This window comes from Camelus bactrianus, chromosome 15, assembly GCF_048773025.1.
Source record: "Camelus bactrianus isolate YW-2024 breed Bactrian camel chromosome 15, ASM4877302v1, whole genome shotgun sequence".
Taxonomy (NCBI): domain Eukaryota; kingdom Metazoa; phylum Chordata; class Mammalia; order Artiodactyla; family Camelidae; genus Camelus; species Camelus bactrianus.
The window spans coordinates 43,800,961-43,827,471 of record NC_133553.1 but is presented as its reverse complement, the minus strand read 5'-3'; the positions used below and the strand labels follow the sequence as shown (position 1 = coordinate 43,827,471).

Below are 26,511 nucleotides of genomic sequence, written 5' to 3'. Positions count from 1 at the left end.
GCTATTTGCTTTTGAAATTCCTGGCAAAATAAAAAGTGGGTGATCCTATGTTCGTCTTCAGACTTCTTTTGCAGGGATCCCAAGGTGTGGTCCCCCAGTGTTCTCTGAGTCCAGGTGAGTCAGATCACCATAGACTTTCCTGAAGCCTATTTGAGAGCACTTTCCAAATGCTGGGAGTAGGGGATGTGACAGGCAGCCACAGGCCCTGCCCCTCTGGGAGCAAATGGTCTCTTACCCAGCAGAGTGCACCTTTATCCTTTCCGTAGCTCTCCAGCATCTATTTGGAGCACCCCTAAACTTGTGGGTCTCCCAGGGAGGCAGAGCCCTCCTCCTACCCTAGAAACCAGACCTAACTTTCCCAGCCTCCCTTGCAGCTGCAGTGCAGGCATATGACCTGGCTCAGCCAATCAGATGCAACCACCCAGGAACTCTGAATCTTAAGCCCATGAGCAGAGATGGGATGTATCTGACAGAACTGGCTGTAGCAGCAGGACGAGTTTTCTGGGGCAGTGGAGCCTCAGGGCCAGTTTCTCTGTTGTCTGCTCTGGTCTCACCCTGAGGTGTGATTTGGGCTGGGTTCTGGCTGTGGCCTGGTGCTCCTTGGTTCCTGGGCCAGCCCGAGGAGTCTGTGAGTGTCCTATTGCAACAAAGAATCCTGACTGATAAATACAGAGAAGTCAGCATTATGGGAACAGAGAGGAGCTGGGGCCTGAAGTGTGGACCCATCAGGATGGTGAGTAGTGAGTGATTCTATGAGGTGGGCAGCCACGGCAGAATTCAGTTTCTTTATCTGAATGTGGATAGGACATCCTGTCTAGGTGCTAGTGGAGCAGCCCAGACAGGAAGTGCTGCGGGTAGGGTGGGGGGTAGGAGGGATGTGAGAGGAGAGAGGCTGGAGCCTGAGGATGGGGCTCGGAGGAGGGAGAGGAGCTCAAGGAAGGAGTAGGGGTGGCTTTGTAGGAGGAGACAGCCAATCTGGGTCACATGGTTCCACCTGTCCCCAATATTTTTTTTACCCCTTTCTATACACCAGACAGTGTATTGGTTAATAAAACAGTCTGGGGCTGGGTATTGTTCTCCTCATCTTACACATAAAGAAAAGGTGATTTAGAGAGATGAAACAGCTCCTACAAGATCAGGAAAACAGAAAAGGACAGGGCCAAAATTCAAACCTGGGTCCAACTCCTACACTGATGCTCTTCAGAACCTAAACAGATGCTCAGATGAGGGAACAACGTTTCTGTCTCAGCCCCTGAGTTTTTATATGCTTCCAGTGAGGACTTTAAGTAAAATGCACTCCCTGTGATGCTTTGTGAGACAGTATAGTTGAGTGATAGGATCTGGGGGGCTTGGCTCACTTTTTATTTTTTCAACCATGTTTTTAATGGAGGTAGTGGGGACTGAACCCAGGACCTTGTGCATGCTAAGCACGCACTCTACCACTAATCTATTACCACCCCAACTTCTGCTCTGGCTTACTTTGTAGATACCAATTCTTTCCTCCTCTTCCCATACCTGTAGAAAAGCTGGATCCAATCAAATGAGCTCCAGCACACACAGTTGCTTGCCTACATAATGGCCCTTCTTCCTCCCACTACCCTCCTCTTAGCAACTGTTCAGCCTAGGTTTGTTGTGTTTGGACTTCTCCTTCTGGGCGCAGGGTTAGTATTGTGGCATTAATGGTGGCATTATCCCTCTTGCTTGGGATAGATTCTGGCATGGGATGTGACTCAATTCTGGTCAATGAGCAGTGAAGAACAGCCTCCTGAGGGCTTCTGAGAAAAATTTTCCTTGATCTTAAAATGGGAAACAAGGATGAGATGTTTCCTGGGGTTTGTTTTTTCCTTTTGTTTTGTTTGCTGCTGTGGACATTGCATGATGGTGTGATATCTGGGGTGGGAGCAACCATCTTGTGACTGTGAGGCGAGCCTAGCCAAGGACAAGGCAACATGCTGAGAATGGCAGAGAGGGAAGGAAAAAGGAAGTAATTTGGGTCCTTATGATGATGTTGAGTTGCAGGATTAACCTCTCCTGAAGCTACTGTTCCTCTGGACTTCTTGTTCTATCAGAAAATACACTTTCCTTATTGTCTAAGCCAACTGAATAGAAGTTCTCTGTTTCTGGCCACTGAAAACTTCTTTACCGATGTATGAGCCATCAGATCAAAAGAATAAATGCCCAACATTAACTTGATATGCTAATAGCTGACAGCATTGGTTAAATGAGAAAAACCTGATTCCTTGACCAAGGGAGGCCCTGAGAAGTCCTTTCTCTGCTGGTTCAGAGGGAAGAGTGTGTCTGCATCTTATCCAGGCATGTGGGAGGCCTCCTATCAGAGGAGAAGTCCTCTCTGGCCAGCTGAACTTTTGACTCCCATTTCCTGTAGGGTCAGCAGAGGAGAGCAGCTTTATTTACTGAATTAAGATGGAAAACAGATGTCCAAGCACCCCGCTGGGTGCAGGCTTACCCTGGACAGAGGCTGGGCCTGTTTGCAACCCTGACTGGCCCACCAACCCCTTGTTCTGCACATCGAGTCCAGATGTGGCTTCTTCTGTGCTCTATAATAATTTTGATTTGTTGCAGCTAAGTAACCTCAGCCCACCACCCCCACCCCAGCCCGTCTCCCCCAGCTCAACACTTAACTCACCAACTCTCCAAGGAGAATAGGAATAACACTGTGAAACATTTGTAAGATAGCCCAGGTGGGGCAGAGAAGAATGTGGACTTGAGAAGCAGAGCAAAGTGGGTTCAGCCATAACCTGGTCTTATATTAACCATGTGATTTTAATCATTGCATCAGTCATCAATGGCTGTGTAAGAAGCCACCACAAAACTCAGTGGCTCAAAAACAACCATGGTTTATTTGCTCTTGGATCTAAAGTCTGGGCAGGGCTTGGTGGGATAGCCCATTTGTTCTGCATATTGTGTTGTGTTTGGTTAGTGAAGTTGATGGCACAGTGGTGCATGCACGTGAGCAGAGGCGGTCAGCGTACTCTGTGCCCACCCTGCTCCTTGCTTCCCTATCCCCACATAGACAGTTCCTTTTCCTCTCAGTCCTTCCTTACTCATCAGCAGGCTGAAGGCAGAGAGCATTAGTAGAATGTGTGCTTATCAAGAAGAGAAGCTCTTCCTGCAACTGGCCTGAAATAATCTCGGAAGATGGTTCACTATTCACTCCACCTAGAAAACCCCACAAAATCATGCAAATCAGGAAGTTCAAATCTTCATCTTCACTTTAAGGACACCCGTGAAACCACCCAGGTCATCAAGAATGTCACTATCCAGAAACACGTGTGCTGTTACAAAGGTGGGGCTGGTAGGTGTGCTCCAGCCAAACCGCAGGGCTGGACGCCGGTCGGTGGCCCAGAGAGAGTGCTGAATTTTGGCTGCATGTGCTACGAAATACAGAGTGTGCTGCTGAACTGAAGGGTTTAGATGTAGATTCTCAGGTCTTTGAGCACATCCAGGCGAACCAAGGCCCTAAGATGCACGGCCCAGCTGAACTTACAGAGCTCCTGGCCAACTGAACCCCCTTGGGAGCTCACCCTGCCACGTTGAGATGATTGTTATTGAAAATGAGACGATTGTTCCTAAAACGGAAGCGGAGGTGGCACAGAAGGAAAAGACATCCCGGAAGAAACTGAAGAAACAAAACATATGGCCTGGGAATAGATTCAGCATAAAATAAATGCAAATAAAAGTAAAAGCAGAAAAAAAGAGAAACACAGGTTGAGTTAGTTTCAGGCAATATTTTGTGCAGTGTTTCCACTGTTCTAGTAAGAGTGAAATACATAGGCATATATGAACTACAAAATATGAATTGCATAATTTTGGTGATTCCACGTGGGAGGTAAATGCTTTTATGCTTGCACTTAAAACTGGCATTGAATAATATAAAACTGAACAGTAAAATTCATGGTAATATTAGAATCACATTAAGTAGCAAAAAAACACCATAATGACTGAAGAGAGACTATGGAAGGAAGGAGAGCTTTACATTTTAGTACCAACAACACCTTTTTCTTGCTTTTTGAACAAGGGGACTCACGTTTTCATCTTCTTTGGACCCTGCAAATTATGTAGCTGGCCCAGGGGCCGGGTCTCTTAAGGCCTAGACCAAAACTGCCACTTCTGCCTCATTCTATGGGTTTAAGCGAGCCACAAGACCAGCCCATCGTCAAGAAGGGAGGGAAGCGGATTCCAAGTCTTGAAGAGAGGGGCAGCATCTGATATAGAGATGGGAGGAATTATTGTTGATTGCCGTTGAGGCCATAGGTCATAACTTTCCGATCCTTAGGCTTCTCATCTGTAAAATGGGAACAATTTGACTAGCTTCCCAAGGTTGTTTGAGAATAAAGAAATATGTATCCTATTTGCAATTTCCGGTACACGGGAATGGCTCATTTAGGGTTGGTCCTTCCTGTTCTTTCATCTTGCTTTTTAAATGCTTACCTATTTACTAGCTCATTCATTCATTCGTTCACTCACTCACTCACTCAATATTTATTGAGTCCTATGACCCTGGTACTGCTCTAGGAGTGGGGGTCATAGCAGAGAATAAAGCAGACAGAAGTCCCTGCCCCATGGAGTTGCCACTTTGATAAGAGAGACAAAAAATTTTATCAAATAAGTGGTATGTTCAGTGGGGAAAGATGCTAAGAAGAAAAGAGCAGGGGAGGGGGATAGAGAGCGCTGAGCTGGGGGCTGCAGTGTGAGCAGTGAGCCAGGAAGGCCTCACTAAGAGGGTGTCATTAGAGTCAATCCTGAGGGGAAGTCCTGAGGACACTCCGGGCAAGTCCGGGTGTTTGTGGAATAGTGAGGGCCCAGGGTGGCTGGAGTTGAGAGCGAGACGGGAGATAAGGGAGGGGAGGGCAGCTCCCCATGGACCATTGTAAGGACTTTGCCTTTTACTGTGGATGAGATGAAAACACTGGCTTTGGTATGGAGGGGACGGTCAGTGGCTGCAGGTGAACCGCAAGCATCAGGGGACAAGACAGGAGGCAGGGTAATAAGAGGGATGGTGGCCAAGGTGGTCAGCCAGAGGTGGGAGAAGTGGTTGGATTCTGACTGGTTTTTTGGAGGTAGAGCAGTCAGGATTGACCTGTCAATTCACAGCAGAGCAATCTGGCATGCAAAGCAGGTGTTATCAGATTCTCATTTTATAGAAGAGAAAAATGAAAACTTGGAGAGCCCGCGTGACTTCACAGTGTCACAGAGTAGCTGAGCGGTGCCGCTCGGCCCACAGGGAGGCTGCCTAGTACATGGGTGTGGCTGTGACATGCCTTTCTCTGACTCTCCATATCTGTCACCCCATCTCCGTCTGTCCCCAGTCATCACTTTCCATTCTCCATTCTCCTTATGCTTTGCAGACACATCTCCATCTTCTCCCAGGCCCATTGCCAAGGGGCCTATGTGCTTCTGGTGCCCAGGGGAAGTAACTGTGCCTGTGAGAATGTGTAACTGTGTGTGCCCCTCGTCACGCTGGCATGCCTTACATGAGTGTGAATGTTCCCAGTGCACGTGTGTCTGAGTGTTACTTCAGCTGTGTGTGAGGTGTGGGTAGATATCCCTGGATGTGAGAAGCTCTGTGTGTTGAGGGCAGGGGCCGTAGGGGACTGAGTACGTGCGTGAGGTGTGACAGTGCGTGTGTGCCAGTGCCTGAACGCACGGAGGTGTCCTATCTCCATTCAGATCTGCTCTCATCCTAAAAGGCTCAAACCTCCTCCCTTTCTTCTAGTTCCTGACCTCCCGCTGCCCCGTCTGTCAGGATCACACACTGGGCTAGCCCTTCAACCTTGGGTAGTGGTCTGGCAGGTTTAGAGGGGAACTACTGTTTAGAACGCCAGCTTCCACAACTTGCAGGGCAGGGTGGGGCTGCATGCACATTCCTGTCCCCTGGTCAGCCGTCAGCCTCCATCTCCTGAGGTCAACTGTGCTCCCCTCCTCCTCCCTATGGGGGTGCCTGAATGTGGGGAGGGGCACTGACCTCAGAAGGGGCTGGCAGCCTCAGCAGGCAGAGATAGGAGGGGCCAGGCTCCCTTCTCCCTGTGGGTGGCCAGCTGACCCCCAGGGAGCAGGACTGCGCTCTCTCAGTGAGCTCCCAGGGGCAGGCTTGTTGGGGACTTGGGCCCCCAGAGACTTCCCACCACGTCCCCCATTCTCCCTCTGCGGGCCCCCAGCCCAGGGCCTCCTCCCTGAGCTCAGGCCCCAGAACAGTTTGTAGGCTCTAAACCCCTTTTCCCTCCCTGTCCCTTTCTTCCCATGACATTGGTTCCTCTGGGAGACCTTTGGCCTTTCCTATAGGTACCAGAAGGTCCTTTTTCTTTAACCCACTGGAAATCAGGGCCCCGCTTTTAGCAAGGAGAGCAGATGCCAGGAGGAGTAGGGCCACTTCAGTCCCTCCCCCAGGCCTGCCTGTCCTCCCTCAGTGCTGGTCAGGCGTGCTCCTGCCTCAGGGCCTTTGTTCTAGCTATTTCCTCTGTCTGGAATGTTTTCTCCCAGACCCTGCTTGGCTCCTTCCTCTCCAAGCTTTTGTGGAAGTGTCACCCTCTGAATGAGGCTTACAGTGGACTGCCCAGTTTAATACTGTGACCTGTGTGCATGCGGACACACACCCCTGCTTCACACACATCCCCTCTCGCCCAGCCAGCACTCGTCTCCCAGCCCCACTCTGTCTCCCCTTTCCCCCTATAGCATCCACCACATACTTACATGCCTCATTTTGCTTATTCCATCTACTGTGTCTCCCCAACGGGAATGTTGGCCCTGTGAGGGCAGGGATCTTTGTTTTGCTCATGGATGTTTTCCAAGTGCCCGGAACTGTGTTGAGCCATTTTAAATACTCCATAGACATTTATGCAGTTGTTGGGACTGTTGCCCAGAGGAGGGTACCTGTGGGAGAGAAGGCTGGTCCCTTGAGGGGCTGGGGAGGGGAGGAGCAGCTGCTAGACGTCTGGATCTGGGATCAGAGGGATGGACTCTGTGCCCCACCTCCCAGAGGAGGTCCAGCTCCCTTCCACTCCACCTGCCCTCTTCCCCAGAACCACACCTCCCACGCCTGCCCTGCACACGCATGTTGGGGCACACCTGCGCACTCTGCATCCCTGGCCCCACCTCCCACCCAGCCCCTGTGCACGCACCACTGACGTGCTGGCTGTGGTTTCAAGGCCCCAGAGGTGCAGATTAGAGTCAGGGCGTCCTGTTCTCTGCGGCTGCAGCAGCAGGTGGGTGTGGGGGGCAGGTTTCCCTGCAAACCAGCATACACAGAGGCCCCTTCTCCCCGCCTTCTTATATGTGCCAGCACACGCATAGGCACACAGACAGATAGACAGCCAGGTGGCCCAGCAGGCTGGCTGCTCTCAGGCCCCAGGCCTGGGAACTGTGCACCCATCTATAGCAGCCCCCTGTGGGCGGGGAGAGGGGGCAGAGGAAGCAGCTGCCGGCTCCCTTCCCCATGCCTGAGCTGCCACCTTTACTGCTTCAAGCCCAGCACGTGGCCAACCAGCCTCTTGTCAGCTCTTTTCTTTGGGGGAAGCGTTGCCCTCTTTGCCTTCTCCTGTCAAAATCAGAAGGGGTCCTGCATTCAGCCCTTGTTGAGGTCTAGCTTGTTGGCCCCTGCAGTCGTTTGTGTATACACAGACTGGCCAGTTCTGGGGACATGCTGGTCCCTTGCTCAGAACCCTGCCATGGCTCCCCAGTACCCACCAGTTCCAGCCCAACCCCCTGGTCCCGGGTCTTCCCTGCTCCAGGAATCTCTACTTTGAGGGGAGGCGAGTGTGGCCTCTGGAACCAGGCATCCCGGTTGAATCCTGGTTGTGTATGACCTTAGGCAAGTCACTTAACCTCCATGTGCCCCAGTTTCCTCCCTCGCAGAGCTATTATGAGAATTATATAGGTTCATATATGCAAAGCACTTAGCACAGCACCTGCTGTGCAGGAAAGTTGTCAATAAATATTAGCTGTCACTGTTACTGTTTCCTGCCAGGAGCCAGGAGGGGCCTGAGAAGTGGTCTGCGTCGTGGCTTGCAGCCCTGCTCTGGCCTTCCAGACTGAGCCAGCAGCTTCTAGACCACCTGGGTTCCTGGGCAGTGGGAGGGCCTTGCATATCATGGCCTGCAGCCTTATGTGGGACAGGAGTCCCCCAGTCCCTGTCCCAGCCTCAGGCTGGCCCACCACCTGCACCCTCCCTCTTCTCCCTGCCTTTCCAGGTCCCCTCTGCTTTGCAGGGCTACTCGTGGGCATCTCCTGCAGGAAGAAAACCTGTCAACCCTGCAGCTCTTCCTTCCTGGAGCCTCAGTTTCCTCAAGTAAGAAAAGGGATTAAAAACCCCCACATCACAGGATTCACATCAAGGGAGGTCACGGATGAACAGTGCGCGGCTGACTGCTGTTACTGCCTGCAACCCCACACCCGGAGGGCCCTGCTGGCTGGGCTGGGGTCCCTGCAGGGACTAGAGAAAGATCTGGCAGGGGGTGGGGGAGCTGGATGAACTCTGGGAGCTGAGAGGGAGCACAGGGTCTGGAGCTGGAGGGTGGCTGACGCTCACCCTAAACAGCCTGAATGAGGGAGGAAGGAAGGGAGGGCGGGCTGCACACTCCCTGGGCCCCAGAGGAAGTTGAGAGCCGGGCCGTGGTGTGACAGTTCAAGGGCCCGCACCGCAGCTCCCCAGCCACCCTCACCAGCTGACGTCAGTGGGGAGCACAAAAGCCGGCACGGCCCCTCCTGCCAGGCCTGGGGGCTCTGCAGCAGGGCCCCAGCCTGGGGGCTCCGTTGGCTGTTCTCTGCCCACCCGGGTGGCCAGCAGGGCCTTGTATCTTCAGGCCAGCATTGCCCTCTCCGGGCTCCTGTAGTGAAAGGCAAGTGTCTAACAGCACCTCTTCCCCTCACCCCATCTCCTCGCCTCTCCCAGGTATGGCCTTGGAGGCTGTTAAGCACCTACTATATACCAGGTGGTTTCAGATCCACAAGCTCATTTAATCCTTCACAACACTCAGAGGAAGGCATTTTACAGATAAGGAAACCAGCTCAGAGAGGCTAAGTAACCTGCCTGAGGTCACACATTTTGGAGGTGGCTGAGCTGGACTTCCAGCCCAGGCCTGTGTCATGAAGTTCCTCAGGCCTCCGGGTGGGTGGATTCGTGCTGGAGGAGCCCGCAGGGAGCCAGCACAACTGGGCCTCTTGTTTGTCAAGGAGGAAATGGACACCCAGCGCTGGAAGCGAGTGCCCCAGGCCATGCCACAGGCTCCTGGCAGAATCAGGCTGGACTGGAGAACTTTCTTTTGGCATTGGCTGCCTGGCAGGAGGGGCTCTGCCGGGAAGGTGCCTTCTTTACTGCCTCCGGGTCTCTACTCAGGGGCTACCCCCTCCAAGGGAATCCTTTCTGGACAGTCCCGGCAGAAGGCAAGCCCTAGCACCCCTCTGTCTCCTGGCCCAGCTTTATTTTTCTTTACAGCACTTCCTGTCACTTGCAGTTTTATGTATCAAATTATTTGTTTATTGTGTCTCCCTCCCCCACAACTGGAATGTGAGCTCAGTGACTCAGGGTGGGTCTGTCTTGTTCCCTTGCCTAGAATAGTACCTGGCACAAACTCAACAATTTTTTTGAGGAATGAATGAATGACTGATTGAATGAAAGGAGTCAGGTGGTAAAGGAAGACGTTTACACTTATTACACTTATGAGGGAAAGTCTGGTGTAAAGACAGACTTACCGAGGGCAAGCTAAATAGATCATTCTAGGTGGAGGAGGGGAATGAGACATAATTTAGGAAAGGGAAGGGGCCATGCAGTCTGGCACTGTAAAGTGAATTATGGCCCCGCAAGCTGTACAGTTCTCAACTCGTACAACAGTACACGGTGCCCCTGGGGATGGGGAGGAACCCAACGTTTTGGCCCCCTCAGCAGCGATGAGTGGAGGCAGCTCCACAGGTGCCTGCAGCTGGAGGAACAGGCTGTTCCCTCCACGAGGATACCACGTGGTCGTGGTTAGCAGTTTGCCATCCGGTGGTGTTGTCACCACAGACGGTTGTCCGACCAGGGGGAGCAACTGTTCTGCTGTTAGCTATCTCTGGTACCTGGAGTGCCCAGTGGGATGCGGGTGGGGAAATCACCCTGACACACCCCACGAAAACACACTTTACTCAGTGGGCAGAGATAATCACAGCAGCGGGAGGGAGGGCTGTTTCTGAGCCAGCGGAGGGCTCTGGAGGCGGAGGACACTGTGTTCTACGACGTCTCCACTGAGCAGAGGGCTCAGTGAGAAACCTGCCGCGGCCCCCTACCTCCTCCCCGGCCCTACAGGCTGGCACAACAACAATCAGCCCGTGATGCTGGGGCTCGGCTTCGATGAGTCACCTTACCCACAGCGAGCCTTGCTGCGCGATGTTATCAGCTCCTCTGCTTACTTAATTCCTTGGTTGACATCACCCCCGCCTCAGTCTTCTTCTCGGCACTGCAGCCTGTTGTATCCTGGAAGAGAAGGCAGTGAAGGGCTCTTGCCAGAAGCTACCAGGGCAAGTAAATTAGGACCCTCAGCTCTTGGCCTTTAGCCTCAAGGCACTTGGCCTAGTTTCTTGCTGCATATGGACCTTAGTTTAACCTCCCAGGAAATGCTGTCTGGAGTCAGGTTTTAGAGACACCTTCCTGCCCCTGCCTCGTACTTATTGCCTCTCCCCTTGTTCAGGTGTGGGCAGAGCTAGATCCTTGGGGTACAGTCCCCAAGTCCAGCCCTCGGCTGGCTAGGGCATTTGCTCCTCAGTTCTGTCTTGTGCAGGCCCAGGTGCCTCTGGGCCTCTGTGATGGGCCTCGGGGTTCCCAGGCTCAGACTGTGCTGCCCTGCTGGCCACCTCTCTGTCCAGCCACCCTGCCCTGGGACCCAGCTCCCTCAGAGGCCCCCCAACTCTTTCCTCTGCCCCTGGCCCCCTGGGCAGCCTCCTGGGAGCCTAAGCTAGTCCTTCTCCTCTGTAGCCCAGCATTCCCAGTCTCCTCCTCTCCCCTTGTCACTGTCCCAGTGCTGACCCAGTGTGGTCATTGGCACATGGAGGATGCCTCCCCCCAACCCTTGTGGCCAGGTGGGAGGAGAAGGGAGGGGTTCAGTGTTCAGTTCCTCTCTGCACACTGTCCTACTCTGCCCCATCCCCACCACTGGAGACGGACAGCAGCGGGGTGAGGCTGAGAGGCCGCAGAGAGAGGCTCAGCTCAGGCCACTGGAGTTGGACCTCAGTCCGTGATGGGAGGCAGCCCAAGCCTAGCCTGCCAGGGAGGCAGTGAGGGAAGTGGGTGGGGCTGGGCAGAGAGAAAAGCCAGCCCTTTGAACTGCCCCAACAGCATCCTCTGTGGCCCCAGGAGACAGTTCCTCAAAGGTGACAGCCTGGGGCTGGGGGAAAGGGGAGGGGGAGGTTTCTCAACACCAGTCATTTTTACTCTAGTTACTTGACCAAAATGAATTGTTCTTAGAAGGAAAAAGAAAAACAAACAAACAAAAAACCAAAAAACCCACCACTGAGGTCACTCCTGTTACCCCAGCAGCTGATGAAAGATCCTGAGAGCAGATAGCACACCTGGGCCAGGGCTGTTCTCCTTCCTCCACCCCCCACCCCATTCTCCCTGCCTGGCCACTCTACACCCAAACACTGGCTGCTGCTTTGGCATCTTGGGATGTTGTAGAATGCTGTTTCAAGTAAGGAGGGGGTAGGCCTGGAGGAGCAGGCCTGGGCTTAGCCCCACGCACCGCAGTCTCTCTTTGCTTCTGTTTCCCCACCTGCCAAATGAGGGAAACCATTGAGGAACCAATGAGTTTGGCGGTGATTATGAGCCAGCCAACAGGCTGGGTCCTGTAGAGAAGGGAAAAGGGAGTTAAGGAGGGTTTTGGTGGAGAACTTTAAATCTGTTGACTACATCTGCTTGTGGAATCTTTTAGGTTCCCTTTAGGCCCTGAATTAAGTTCTCACTAATGCTCTCAGCAAGGTGCACACCTTGAGAATGATGCGCACCATTGCTGAACTTAGCTTGTGGTCAGCTTCGGCCCCTGGATCCTTTTTTCAAGTTTGAGAACACAGGGTCCTCAGTTAAGCCTAGTGGGTGTTCTGCTATAGTACTTCCCTACTTGGCTGCAGACTAAACTCAAATTCTAGTCAAACCTGACTGCTTTCCTCAGTTGGAGAGTGCAGCCCGGTTTCGGATGTAGTTTGAGCTCTTATCCTCTTCAGCCTTGAGCCCAAGGCTCACCTGCACTTCTATAGCCTACACATAGCTCAGACACATTTATCCCAGATTGAGCTTGTCATCTTTCTCTTACTAGCCCCTTCCTTCGCTTGGGTGCAAAGATCTTAGTTCATGAGTGACTCTCCATCACCCAAGCTAGAGGCTGAGTCATCTTTGACCACTACTTTCTGTCCACCGCACCTGATTAACCATCTCATCTAGAGGATTCTCACACTGGTATCTGGAGTGAGTCTTCATTCCCTCTTCTCCGTTCCCCACACCCTCTAGTTTTGTAATAGTTTAGATCCTCATCTCTTAAGAATAGCCAGTAGAACCAATCAGACCTCCTGAGCCATCCCTCACACCCAGGCAGCCAGATGATGACCTGGCATGCTGGCAAACCTGGGTCTTCTGGTTCCAAAGCCAAGACTGTCCATTCTACTGCGGTCCCTCAGATGTGACAGAACCATGACCTCATCCCCTTTGGCCAGCCTTTCCTCCAGGACCCAGTGCTGTCCACACGGGGCTGTGACGCCCAGCGTCAGAACTGTTCTCAGGCAGGAGGCAATGCGGGCTGCCACGCATCTCCCTTACTGCGACTATGGCGGTTTGCTCAAGGCTCGAGTTTGCCCCCATCCACACGGAGCCCGATGCTGACCTGGCATGCTGGCAAACTTGGGTCTTCTGGCTCCAAAGCCAAGACTCTATCCATTCTCCTGTTGTCTTTTCCAGTTTTTTTTTGCATCTGTATCACTCAGTCTCCTCATCTGCACAATGGGCATAAAAATTCCTTTTCCTCTTTCTTTGTCCAGAGGAGAGGAGAAGAAAGGGGCTAAGATAGGAAGCTGGGAGGAGGTGGAGACCCTGCTGTGTACAGGGCAGGCGAGCCTGGCTGGAGTGAGGGATATAAGAGGATAAACAGGAGGTGAAGGAGGCCAGCCCAGTCTCCACCCTTCTAGTGGCCCAAGCCCTGTACCTGAGTCCACAGCACCCCCTGCTGGCAGATCACCCAGAAGCTCCCTGTGGGCAGCACCAGCCCCATACTTCGAATTTCCCTTTGTTGCCCCTGCCCTTTGGGAGCCCATTGCAAGAGTGGAAGTGCACCCATGGCTCAGGAAGGCCAGACTGGGGGTGGGAGCCAGTGCTTCTGCCTGAGAAGAGAACTTCCTAGGCTCAGGGGTTCAGCATTCTCCTCCTGCAAATCTCTTTCAGAGAGAAAGGTCTGCAGCCTGGCAGGAAGCCGGATGGTCTGCTCCAAGCCCAGCAGCTCCCCTTGGTTAGAGCTACCTCCCCACCACACCCCCATCCCACAGGGACCATGGGGGAGACAATAGATGAGGGCGGACCCTGAGAAATCACAGCGAGGGGCTGCTCAGGTCCCTTGCTTGCCCTTGGGCCAGGCCCTCTCATCAGCATCCTCAACATCTAAGGATGGTCCCCCAGCCCTCCAGAGCCCAGGCCCACCTTCCGCCTCCTCAGGACACATCGGCAGCAGCTCCATTATTTCAGCATTCAGTATTGGCTGCTGTGGATTCATGGAGAAATAAGCCCCTAACTAGCTCCCTAGAAGCTCAGACATACCACTATTCCCCTGTCCTCTCCCTTCCCATTCATCCCCAGCATCTACCCTGCTCTGGGCTCTAAGACCTGCTCTGGAGGAAGGCAGGCAAAACACACCCCAGATGAAAATCCAGCCAGCTGTGGTTACCCTCCTGCCCCTCCTTGGAAAGTCTTCTCTCACCCCTCAACCCCGGGTTCTGCTCACTCCTCCTCAAACTGCATCCTTCTTGGACTTCTTATATAAGGACCAGATCACAATCCTCCTCTTCCAGGAAGTTTTCCTGGGTGGATCCCACCCTCAATGATTTTCCAGAATTCAGTCATTTCCAGGATCTCCTGGCACATGCTACTGTGTCCTGGGTACGTTAATTATCCTATCTGCTGCACAGAAGCTCTGGGCCTCAGGAGGGAATACCTGTGTCTCCTCCTTCCATGGTAAGACATGGGACCATCCATACATGTCCTGTTAAGTCCACTTACATCAGTAGTTCTCACCTGGACACGATTTTGCCCTCAGGGGACATCTGGTAAAGTCTGGAGATAATTTTGATTGTCACAGTTGGGAGGTGGTACTACTGGCATCTAGTGGTGGAGACCAAGGATGCTGCCCAACAGTCCTACAATGCACAGGACAGTCCCCACAACAAAGAAGTATTCCACCCCAAATGTCAATAGCGTCAAGGTGGAGACATCCTGGCTTAAATAAACCTGCAGATTGAGGATTAAAATAGTGGCCAAAAAAGGGGCAATGGCTCATGCTGGGGAAAGGGACAGAGCAGGTGCTTCATAACACACACCAGCTTCCCCTTGCCTTGATAATCCCATGTGCCTTCCAATTCCCTTTCTGGGTCAGTTGTGTCTTGAGTAGATGGAGGCGACTTGATTCAGAGGAGGAGGAGCCAGGGCCTGCCTGGAGAAGCCAAGGGGAAGCGGGCTCTGTGTGCAGAGCCCTTTGGGAACAGGGGGTGCTGTAGCCTCAGTCTAGTCACCTGTAAAATGGGTTTAGTAGTTCCCTTCCATTCCTACTGGTCAAAAGTCCTAAACTGTATCTCTCGGATGTGCAGTCATTTTCCCCCTCTGCTGATGGGCAGGAGCATCCAGCAGGGCTGAGGGTGGATTACCAGCCACCAGCCCCTTAGACAGATGTGGGGGGTTATTGTAGCTCCAACTGCCCTCCCAGGAAACAGCTGTAAGAACAAGAATGCTTTGATAGGCTTCATCATAGCTGCCTGGGGACTGACTAGGTAGGGGGCATGGAGTCTCCAGCTGGGAGCAGCTGTTAGCCAGGCCCCAAAGCAGAGGTGGAGGCTGCGAAGGGTGCCCCACCCCCACCTTTGGTTGGGGTTAAGAATGTCCCAGAGGCAGGTCACCCTGAGACCACCCTCTCCAGGGGCTCTTCAGGGTCCTTCTCTGAGTCCTCCCTGGGTGGGCTCTGGTAGCCAGCGCTCTTGGCAGCGTCTTCCTATGAAGAGCTCTTTCACTGTGGCTCTGATGCTCCAGGGCAGGGGTCCACAAGGAGGGCAGGGTGAAGCTGGCCTTCTCAGCCCCCTTAATCCGGGAGGGTCCCTGGGGCTCGGTTAACGAGGGGACTGTGAGTAAGTCTCTCCCCAGAGCTCCTAGACCAGCCTCACTGAGGGGCCAAACCTGTCCTGAGAAAGACAGGTTCAAGAAGAACAAACAGGAGGCAGTACTAGCTTAAAAGCTCTCTGCCAGTCAGCGCCCCTCCAGCACCTTCCAAAATGAAGATGTTGCCTGACAGCTCCTCCTGCGGGGTGGGGCGTGCACATGTTCACGTGTGCGTGCACGTGTGTGCGTGTGCGTGTGTACACACACTGCACAGAGACTGAACTGGGACAGCCACGGGTCTTCCACTGTGACGGCCTTGAGGTGAAGGGTGTATTTTGCAGTTCACCCTGGATCCAGAGGCTGGAATCTCTCCCGAGACATTAACGCCTCAGTTTCCTCATCTGTTAGTGGGCCTAACAACAGTTCCTCCCTCATGGGCTGTTGGCAGGGTTGAGTGGAGTCATGTATGCACAGCACACAGCACAGTTTCTGGGGGGAGGGCCAGCGCTCGGTAAAGCTGGTGATTGTGGTTGCTGTTATCACCATCATCATCACCATTTAGGGGAACATCGCTCCAGATTCCAGCTTCTAGGTAATCTATTGCTTTAACTTGATGTGAAAAACAAAGCACTTTCAAGTTTTGTTTTGTTTTGTTTTGTTTTTCATGTCTTGAGGAGGCACAGTTGGGTGGAAGCTTTAGCCCCAGAACCACCTTGGACATCTGCGGTTCAGGATGACCATCCAGATGGGGTGGCTGGGGATGCAACTGGAATCGGCTGTGTTCCTGCTGCCTTCAGCAAAAGTGTATGATTTGTGCTCAGTCTGGGTGTGTGGGCAGGGTGTGCTGTGTACTCTGGGAGGGCGTGTGTGCAGATGAGAACATTTTCCCATCCTGCGTGTGTGTGAGGGTTTCTCTGTGTGTCTGACCCTCTGGGTTTATCTGTCCCACTGTTTCTGTCATTCTTTCTTTCTTTTTCAAATTTTAGATTTGTTTTTTATTGAGGTAATATTGATTTATAGCATTATATGCTTCATATGCATGACATTATATTTCAAATTCTATACACTGTACAGTGTGCTCACAACCAAAAATATAGTTTCTGTCTGTCAGTACAGTTGATTCCCTTTACCCACTTCGCCCTCCCTACCCTCCACCCCTTCCCCTCTGATAACTGCTACTCTGTTCTCTGCATCCAAATTTTAGTTTATGTTTGGTTTGTTCTTTTATTTTGGTGGGGGGTTGTCACTGTTGTTGCTTGTTTTTCGATTCCACATAGGAGTGAAATCATGTGGCACTTGTTTCTTTCCATCTGATTTATTTCACTTAGCATAATACCCTCAAGGTCCACCTATGTTGTCACAAATGGCAAAATTTCATCCTTTTTATGGCTGAGTGGTCTTCCATTGCAAAGATACCGTATGTTTATCAGTTCATCTATTGATGGGACCTCACTGTTTAAGTGAACGCGTCTGTGTAACTCTGTGCTTTTGTTTTTGCTGCTGTGTGTGTTTTTGTGGGTACCTGGTGGTTTAGGTCCTTCCCCCCAGTGTCCCTGTAGGTTTGATTTGTGGGAACCTCAGCTGAGTGAGGGGCTCTGGGGCTGAGGTGACTGGAGGGGGGCAGGCTACTTCCTAAAGAGGGCTGGGTTTGGAAGCCATGCTGGGTTTAGAAATGTCCTTTTCATGCAAGCAGAGGTTAAAGAGTCTCCTTTCCTTAAGTTAAGAGTACTTACTAAATCTAACTCTGAGCAAGGAGGGAGCTTAAAGTTCCTCCCTGGACCAGTTCTCTCATTTGACTGACTGGGGGAGGGTGTGGGCCCTGAGACCAGTTAGTGACGGGGATGATTGAGATGTGGACTGCTAGGGCTGTGGGCTGCTGTCAGGGGTCTCCCTGGCCCCACTCCCTTCTCTGAATGATCCCTTCTCAGGACTAGACCTCGGGCAGGGGTAAGAGTCTCAGCAGAGAACCTAGGCCCGGGCACAGCCTTCAGCTGGGCCTACGCAGGGACTTCTCTGTGAACAGCCTCCTAGAGCGGGTAGGGTTCCCCCAATAAACAACGAAGAGTTATTTTAGCATTAGTGTATCCTGACTATTGCTTTGGACGTGCTTATACTAAAAATGGTTTGCGGAAAGAAAAAAAAAAGATTCGCTATTGGTCTGAAATTCAAATTTAACTGGACATCCTGTATTTTTATTTGCTGACTCTGATAACTCTACATCAGGGCCAGGGGCTGGGGGCTGGTGAAGAAGTGGGGAGGCTTTAGCCATGTTCCACCCAAGGACAGCTATCTCAAGTCAATCCAAGTCGAGTGTCTCTTAGGGCCAGCCTTGTGTCAGGAGCAGTGGGGGTGACAGCTCTGAGACCCAGGGCTTTGCCTGTGGATCACATGTTCCAGCTCAGTGGGCCTGAGTGTGGGATCAGGGTTACTGCACCGGGTCTGGAAACCAGACTGGTCAACGGGAGATCTGCAGATGTGGCCACTGTTTTTCAAAAGTCAAGAGATACCATTGTGATGAATAAAATGCACATTTGTTTAAAGGCAAGCATTACATAATAGCTTTTGGCTCTTAAAATCTTTTCTCAAGAAAATACCAAAAGTGTAATTACTAGGCTAGAAGGACACTCTTCGGGTTTTCACACTAGAAAAAGTCTGAGGACTATTAGGCCTTAGGACTCTGGGATTTGACCTTTCATGGACCATGGACCCAACGGGCATCTGGCGAAGCCTGTGGACTTTTTCTTGGAATAATGTTTTCAAATGTACAAAAGCAAATCCATAGATAGGACTGGGAAAGAAATCGTGGTATGAAAATACAGATATCAAAATATGAAGGAAAGGGCTTTATGGAAGGGTAATAGCTGTGCTTCTTTATCGACACTGTAGGAGTGATCATTCTAAAGCAGTGACGGGTGGATATTTCAAACGATTGGCAACACATCTAATGTGATCTCAAAATGCCTGTGATTTCTATTGGTGACAAAGTCACAGTTTCTGCCAATATTACTATCGGCCGTTCCCTACATTTATAATGGAAGGAAATGCTACATTTCAGCTAGACGCTAGTGAAAATAAAGACATGTATTTTTCCCATCCAAAGTCATGGATCCCTGAATTCTATCCACAGACCTCTACTGTGGGATGTGTGTATGTGTGGTCTTTAGGTTAAGTGCACCTGCTCTAGAGGGAAAACCCACAGGAGGGACTTAGAATAGAGTGTAGGTAAGAGTCACAGAAACTGGGAGAAATCAGACAGAAACATGATGGGTAAACTGAGGGTATGGGTCAGTGTGTGGGTGGACTGTGTCTGCCCATAGGACTCCCAGGAAGACCCCAAGGATGCTCCCACCTGCACTGCCTGAGCCAGCCTTGAAGCTTGGATTAAGCATTGCCCTCTGTGTCCACAGCCACATAAACACAAAAAATATCTGAATGTCACCCACCTTCCAAGGGTCCAAAACACTGTGGCGCAGAAGGCAGCCCAATTATCCTCAGAAGAACACCCCCAGGAGAAACAAGCTTGAACTCCATGCCATCATTTAGTTCCCCTGGACCAGTGAGTCAGCTTTGGAGAAATGGAAGACAGCAACACACTTGTGTTCTTTGTGGAGGTCAAGGCCAACGAGCACCAGATGGGACAGGCTGTGAAGAAGCTCTATGACATTGACATGGCCAAGGTCATCACCCTGATCAGGCCTGATGGCGAGGAGAAGGCTCCTGACTGTGATGCTGTGGATGTTGCCAACAAAATTGGGATCATCTAAACTGAGTCCGGCTGGCTAACTCTAAACATACAATTTTTCACTATAAGTTAAAAAAAAAAAGGCATTGCCCTCTGACATCCCTCCCCCTAGTATGGAGTGTGTGGCCAGAGCCAGGGCGCTGGGGCCTGGGGCGTTCTGGAGAAAAGGCTTTGAGGGGACGGCCTCAGGCAGAGCTGGTAACCTGGTGAGAAGGGGGCCCTGGGTTTGGTTTGGTTTGGTTTGGTTTGGTTTGGTTTGGTATTGTTGTTTAAGTGGCGAGAGGACTCACACAATATGAACACAGATGCAGATGTGCAAGTATACAAGCAACTTGATAAGTGTATTGTCACAGGAATTAGGACATTATAATGAGGATCTTCTGCAATTCATAAATAGTGCCCTCCTGCAGGCTGTCGACTCTAGCTCCAGTTTGACTGCTTGTTAAACCATCAGGCTGAGCTAACCCAGAATATCTGCATTCCAAATGTGTGACACTGGAGTTAATCTTGAACTCACTGTAGATCAATGCCTTTTATTTTAAAATTTTTTTTCCAGGCCTATTGAGATGTAATTGACATATAACAGTGTGTAGGTTTAAGGTGAGCAACAATGATTTGATATACGATTGAATTATGAATTGAGTATCACAGTAAGTTTAACTAACATCCATCACCTCACATAACTGCAATTTTTTTTCTTGCGGTAAGAACTTTAGAGATCTACTCTCTTATTGACTTTCAAATATACAAGGTAGTATCGTTAAGTGTAGTCACACTGCTGTATATTACATTTCAGAGCTTATTAATCTTATAACTCGAAGTTTTACCTTTTGACTACCTCCATGTATTTTCCCTACCCACCAGCCCTGCCTCTGGTAACCGTCAGTCTGTTCTCTGCTTCTGTGAGCTCTGTTTATTTTTTAGATTCCACATATAAGTGAGACCAAACTGACTTATTTCACTTGACCCTGGTTCTGAGAGGACTGTGGGTGCCTTTGGAATGAGAGGGAGGGAGGCAGGGAAGGAGGGAGGGTGTGTCCCTCCGGGGTTTGTCTTGGTGGGGTCAGAGTGCACAGGATAAGATGCAGAGGGGAGGAAACCATGAGGAAGTTTCTGAAAATCTGTGCCTTTTGCCTCCTTTCTGAACTTCCCTTCCCCTCCCCTCACTCCTCCTCCCACCCAGAACCAGGATCCAGTTTCCCCTTTTTTCAAAATACAACTCAAAACAGATTTAATCTCTGGGAATTGTTCTGTGAAGGGAACCTGTAGAGGCGAGTTGTCTCTGAAGTTGTAAGAGAAATCTATCTATCTCAAGAGTCTGAAAATGAAAAGTCCATTTGGCGTGTGAAGCTTCTCGAATCTCTGGCTGCTACATCCTACCTGCAGTGGACATCATCTAGGGCTACACCTCAGGGTTGGTGTCCCTCCCCTCCCTCACCCCATAGGGACCTTTCAAAAATAACTACATGGAAACCCTAAATCTGGGGAGGGACCAGCACCCTGTGACCCATGATCTAGGCTAAGAGTGCAGATGTCTGGCCCCCCTCCCAGCCTAATGCACTGGAATCGTCTAGTCGCCACTGGAGGTTCTGCAGCAGACAATCCACAAAGTGCTCTGAGCAACCTCGGCCCGCTGGCCGGTGGCCCTGCTGGGAGCTAGCGACCTCTCTTTCTGCAGTGCTTTGGAGACTGGGCTTTGGGATGGAACTTTCAAGCCCTTGAGAACTGCCTCCTGTTGCTCTCAATCATTCTGAAATGGGGTCAGATGTGATGGGTTGGGTGGTGTTCAGTGTGTGAGCCATGTGCCAGGTGCAGAGAGGGCACAGAGTGACAGAGCATGACGTGCTGGGGTCACCTGACACATGTTGTCTCAGCCCCTACTCCACTGGTGTAGGAATGATGCCCTCTGACCTCCCATCACTCATGGCCATGGGTACAGATAGTCCCACAGAAATCCTGGGCCTTCCAACCTGCTGGGACAAGCTGTCTCCGATCCACCGTGGACCATCTGTGTCTGTGGTCCTAGAAGCCAAAGGCCTCCTCCACCAACCTGCTGGGAGTCACCAGGCCAGTATTTCCAAAACTGTCTTCTGAGCAACATTAGCGTGTCATGAAATACAGTAAAGTGCATTGGACCCTTGACCGGCAAGGAGGTTAGGGGTGCCGACCCTGACACAGTTGAAAAGCCGTGTGTAACTTACAGTCGGCCCTCTGCAGCCGTAGTTCTGCATTGGGGTTTCAACCAACTTCTGATTGTGTAGTATTGTAGTATTCAATGTTGAAAAAAAATCAGAGTATAACTGGACCCATGCGTTTCAAATCTGTGTTGTTTAAGGGTCAGCTGTATTCTCCTACATACATGCAAAACTAGCAATATTTTCCTTTAAAATTTATTTTGCTAAAGTATGTGTATGGAAAGTGACAAATACATGCATACACATCATCATGTGATAACCCGCCTTTACAAAATGAGATGCTCTATCCGAAAACAGCAGGGATTCATATTGGGGCTTGTGTATTGCAGGATATTGAGATGCTGTGCTCCAATACATGTGGAAGTGCTGTGCTGGAGTGTGACATCCTTGAGGACAAGAATCAGGACTGGTGCCCCCTCATATGCTGGTGGACGGTTACATTGGGGGCCCCCAAAGAACCACACATGTTGTGGTCTTAATGTCCTTGTATAGTCCTCTCCCACACGTGGGCTTGGGCATGTGACTGGCTCTGGCCAATGTGCCATTAGAAGCATGATGCAAGCAAAGACCTGACAAGTGCTTGCTTCTCTTCTTGGGACTTGTCCTCTTTGAACACTCCTGGGGAAGCCAGCCACCAACCTGTCAAGAAACTTGTGAAGGACAAGATAGCACTTGGAGATTGAAAGACCATGTGGAGGAGATGACAAACCAAATATTTTAGTGAGGTTTTCTTGAATTTGCTAACCTAGCCCCGCTAAATGAGTGGCATGAACTGATGTCACCTGGAGCAGAAGAACCACCCATTTAAGCCCAGCCAAAAATCCTGATCCACAGAATCATGAGAAAGAATAAATTGTTGCTCTTTTGAGGTACTAAGTTTTGGGATGGTTTGTTACATAGCAATAGATAACTGAAATGCTTACAGTAGGTGTGTAATAAATGTGTGAAAAACGAGTGGTTGACAAACCAGTGTCAGCTCTGGGCTTATCCTTTACTTAAGATTGGTCCTGGATATTCATTGAGCCTTGATCACATCTACTTTCTTATATGATTCCTATGATGGTTAATTTTATGTGTCAGTTTGACTAGGCCTTGGAGTGCCCAGATGATTGGTCAAACATCATTCTGAGTGTTTCCGTGAAGGTATTTTTGAATGGGATTAGTATTTAAATTGGTAGACCAGTAAAGTAAATTGACCTCCATAATGTGGGTGGGTCTCATCCAATCAGTTGAAGGCTTGAATAGAACAAAATGCTGACCCTCTCCTGAGCAAGAGAGAATTCTTCTGTCTGAGAGATTTCAAACTGAGACAGTGGCTTTTCCTGCTTCTACAGCAGCCTGTCAGCCTTCAGACTCAAACTGGGACAGGGGCTCTGCAGGTTTTGGACTTATCAGCTTCCATAACTGCATAATTCCTTATAATAAATTTCCTTATCTGTACAGCTAGATCTAGATCTATAGATAAATGCTGTTCATTTTGTTTCTTTGGAGAACCCTGAATAATACAGATCAGGGTACTGAGGATAGGGCACTGATAGAGCAAAAACCTAAAAACATGGAAGTGGCTTTTGAACTGGGTAATAGTTAGAGGCTAGAAAAGTTTTGAGGTGCATGCTAGAAAAATTGTAGATAGCTCAGTTGTAGAACACATGCTTAGGATGCACAAGGTCCTGGGTTCAATCCCCAGTATCTCCATTAAATGAATGAATGAATGAATAAACCTAATTAGCTCTTCCACCACCACCACCACACACACACACACACACACACACACACACACACACACTAAAAAAAAATCCTAGATTACTGTGAAGGGACTGTTGGTGGAAATAGGAACATTAAAGGCGATTTTGGTGAAGACTTAGAAAAGGGGAGAGCTGGAGAGAAAGCCGGAGAGAGTAGTCGTACCATTATGAAGAAAACACTGCTGGAATGTGGACAGTAATGCTGCTTCCAGTGAGCTCTCAGGGGGAACATGGTATTGGAAGTTTGGGGAAAGGTGATCCTTGTTATAAATTAGCAAAGAACTTGGCTCAACTGCGTTCCAGTGTTATGTGGAAGGCAGAACTTGTGTGTGATAACCTCAGCTATTCATCAGAAGAGCTTTCTAAGCAAAATGTTGACAATGGGTACTGCCTATAGTAAAATGTGAGAGGAAAGAGATAAATTGAAGGAATTGTTAAGCAAAAAGGATCCAGAATTTGAAGATTCGGAAAATGTTCAGCCTACTCATATTTCGAAAAATAAGAAAGCAGCGTTCTGGAGAGAACACCAAAGGTGTGGCTGGATGATCATTCCATATAGAGATTACCCACAAATGTAATCAGCCGTCTCAGCTGAAGCCGGGGAGAGAGATGGCATGATGCCAGCAGAATCCCTGTCAGCTGGAACGAAATGGAGGCGAGAAAGAGGAAACGGAGTGAAGAAAGGCTGTTGGATTTGCGGGATATACAGGACAGGACAGCTTCAGACATGATTATCCCTCAAGAAAAGGGGAAAATGACCATGAAGATGATGGAGAGATCATCAGGGCTGCCACTCCCACCCCAGGCCCAGGGGACAAGGATGCTTCCTCCTTGTTTCAGGGGGTGGGGCCAACTCCTCAGTTGCAGAGGGCCAGGATGCCATCAGGATCGAGGCTGCGCAGTAGAGCTGAGTGCACAAGGCCACTGCCCAGGGTCGTGGGGCTGATGCTCCCCCCTCAGTGGGCACGGAGGGTAGGACATTGAGCTAAAGAAGGTCATTCTGGACCCTTAAGATCAAATGGAATCTGCCTTGCTAGTTTTGGGCCGGCTTGGGACCTATTACCCCTTTCTTCTTTTCAATTTCTCCCTTTTGGAATGGGAGTGTCTGCGCCACACCTGTCCCACCATTGTGTTTTGGAAGTACGTAACTCATCTGGTTTCAGAGGTTCCTGGCTGGAAAAGAAATTTGCCTCAGGATGAATCATACTTCAAGTCTCACCCATACCTGATTTAAATGACATTTAGTGAGACTTTGGACTTGGAATTGATGCTGAAATTGATTAAGACTTTGGGGGCTGTTGGATTGGGGTGAATGTACACAGAGTAAAGGCCAAGAAGGTGCATCTGCAAGCTGAGGAGACAGGTCTCACCAGAAACCAACCTGGCTGGCACCATGACCTTGGGCTTCCAGCCGCCAGAGCTATGAGAAGATCAATTTCTGTTGTTTAAGCCACTCGGTCTGTGATATTTTATTACAGCAGCCCGAGCAGACTAATGCAATGCCCCGTAACAGCTGATGATGAAGGGTCATGTAGACTTGGATTTCAATTCTAGCATTCACTGATTCAATCACGTTTAAGTTCTACTAGTGTCAGGCACTGTCAGACACTGGGTTTCAATGACAAGCAACATGGTCAAAATTCCTGGCCTCGTGGAGCTTAAAGTCATATGAGGGAGATGACCTTCATCAAATAATTCCTCAAAGAGACATAAAATAATAACAATGGTAATGTTATAGGGGGATGTCCTCTAGTCAAAAAGGTCAGGGAAGAGTTCTTGGAGAAGCGACATCAGACCTGAGATGTGAAGAGTGATTAGAGTAAACCAGGTGGAGGAGGGAAGGACGGTGTTCCACGCAGAAGGAACAGCGTGTGCAAAGGGTGCTCTCGCCAAGGAGGGAGCTGGAGGGCGTTCCGGGGACGGGAAGAAGGCCGCCCTGACTTCCTGGAATGGAGAGAGGAGGGGCAGGCGAAAGAGGCTGGATCTCTCACTGAGCTGTCCTAACCTGGGAGTTGGTGAGGTCAGATAGGTGTTGATTGGCCCACGGCTGCCATGTGGAGGAAGCGCTGTGTGGAGACTGGCGGGGAGGCTATTGCAAGAGCCCAGGAGAGATGCGCAGGAGGGTTGGACCAGAGTGGTGGCAGCAGAAGTGGAGGGAAGGGATTGGAGAGGTGGATTGGAGAGCTGTTTATTAAGGTGAAAGAGCTAAGCTTTGGTGAAGAAGTGTGTGTGGGAGATGAGGATGAGGGAGGGGTCAGGGACGACCCGAGGTCTCTGAGCTGAGCACCTGGGTGATGCCATTTGCTGAGGGAGAGAAGATGGGGCGGACCAAGTCAGCAGTGGGGCAGCCACTTACTGACTAGGTGAACCTGGCAGGCACGTTTAAAGCTCTGGATGCCCTGGTTCCCTGTCTAAGTGCTATAAGTGAGATGACGCTCATAGACTCCGGTTCAGAGCAGCTGCTCCTGCATCTTGAGGCCCCCGCCTTTCCCTCTGAGGTGGCACGGGCAGATGCTACTGTTCCCATTTTAAGGATGAGGATGCTGAGTCTCTAGAAGGTTGGAGTCTCACCCGAAGTCCCACATAATTGGAACCAAGCTTCTTGAGAGGTAGTGGGAAGAGCCTGCCTTCTCTGCCAGGCTGCCTTTAACATCAGCTTGCAGATCCCAAGAGCTGCAATGGTTTCACTCATCAGCTGATCAGTCATCATCGCAGGCCTGGTGTGGGGTGGGGAACAGGGGACCAAATTCAGGTGGGAAATGCCACTGGGGAAGGAGACAGAGTTGTGTTGATGTGAGGGCAGGTCCGGAGTCCTTAGATGGGAAGAAAGGTAAATACCAAATAGCCAACTTCCAAAATGTAAGGTCCTCACAAAGTTCAGTTTTTTTACTCCATGAAGTCCAAGATGCATCCTCTGATCAGCAGGCAGCCTTCCTCTGAGCGGAGGCTCAGGCACCCACGCTCCTTCCATCTTGTGGATCTGCCATCTCGTAGATCATGAGGTCATGGCAGAAAAGGAAAGAGAATTGGATGGGGCACATCGGCTTCTTAACATCTTCAGTCCAGAAGGGAGACAGATTGCTTCTGCTCATACTCCACCGGCCACCCTTGATAGCAAAGGAGCTGGAGCTGGAGTCCAGATGGGTACCCAGGAAGAGGAGAAAATGAGTTTGGTGACCAGCTACCCCTTCCTGCTACAACAGGTCAGAGCTTCAACTTGGTTAAGAGAGTAGGGGGAAGGGTCCCCAGGATCTGCTGGAAATTTCCCAGGACAGGAGAGGTCCAGCCCTGAGGTCAATAGGTTGGAGGAGCTGGGCGTGATCCCAGTACACTAGCTGATGGCTGGCAGGGAGGGCCACTTCTGGGTACACCCTCATGGGCCAAGGCCAATGGGAAATCTATCCCAAGTTCCTTAAGAAAACAGGCTGTCAGAAGTTAGTGAGCATTGCCCCCATGTATTGCACCTACTAAAGCATTGTGACCTGTGGAGAAAGGGGCATTGCT

General features: G+C 50.6%; 3 long non-coding RNA genes across 7 annotated transcripts in view; 2 read left to right on the top strand and 1 right to left on the bottom strand.

Annotated features, from left to right (window-relative positions):
• LOC105079004 (uncharacterized) overlaps positions 1–26,511 on the top strand; it is a 90,406-nt gene that overhangs the window by 3,108 nt on the left and 60,787 nt on the right. The gene's annotated exons all lie outside the window — the stretch shown is intronic.
• LOC141579857 (uncharacterized) lies at positions 122–25,900 on the top strand. The gene is made up of 3 exons (XR_012511926.1): positions 122–733; positions 8,208–8,305; positions 21,592–25,900. It is a non-coding gene; the product is annotated as an uncharacterized LOC141579857 (long non-coding RNA).
• On the bottom strand, positions 3,850–10,481 carry LOC141579856 (uncharacterized). Of its 2 annotated transcripts, none has more exons than XR_012511925.1 (3): positions 10,357–10,481; positions 6,712–6,891; positions 3,850–4,306 (listed from the first exon to the last, which is right to left on the bottom strand). It is a non-coding gene; the product is annotated as an uncharacterized LOC141579856 (long non-coding RNA). The 2 variants fall into 2 exon arrangements; XR_012511924.1 differs by lacking the exon at positions 10,357–10,481 and adding an exon at positions 7,140–7,276.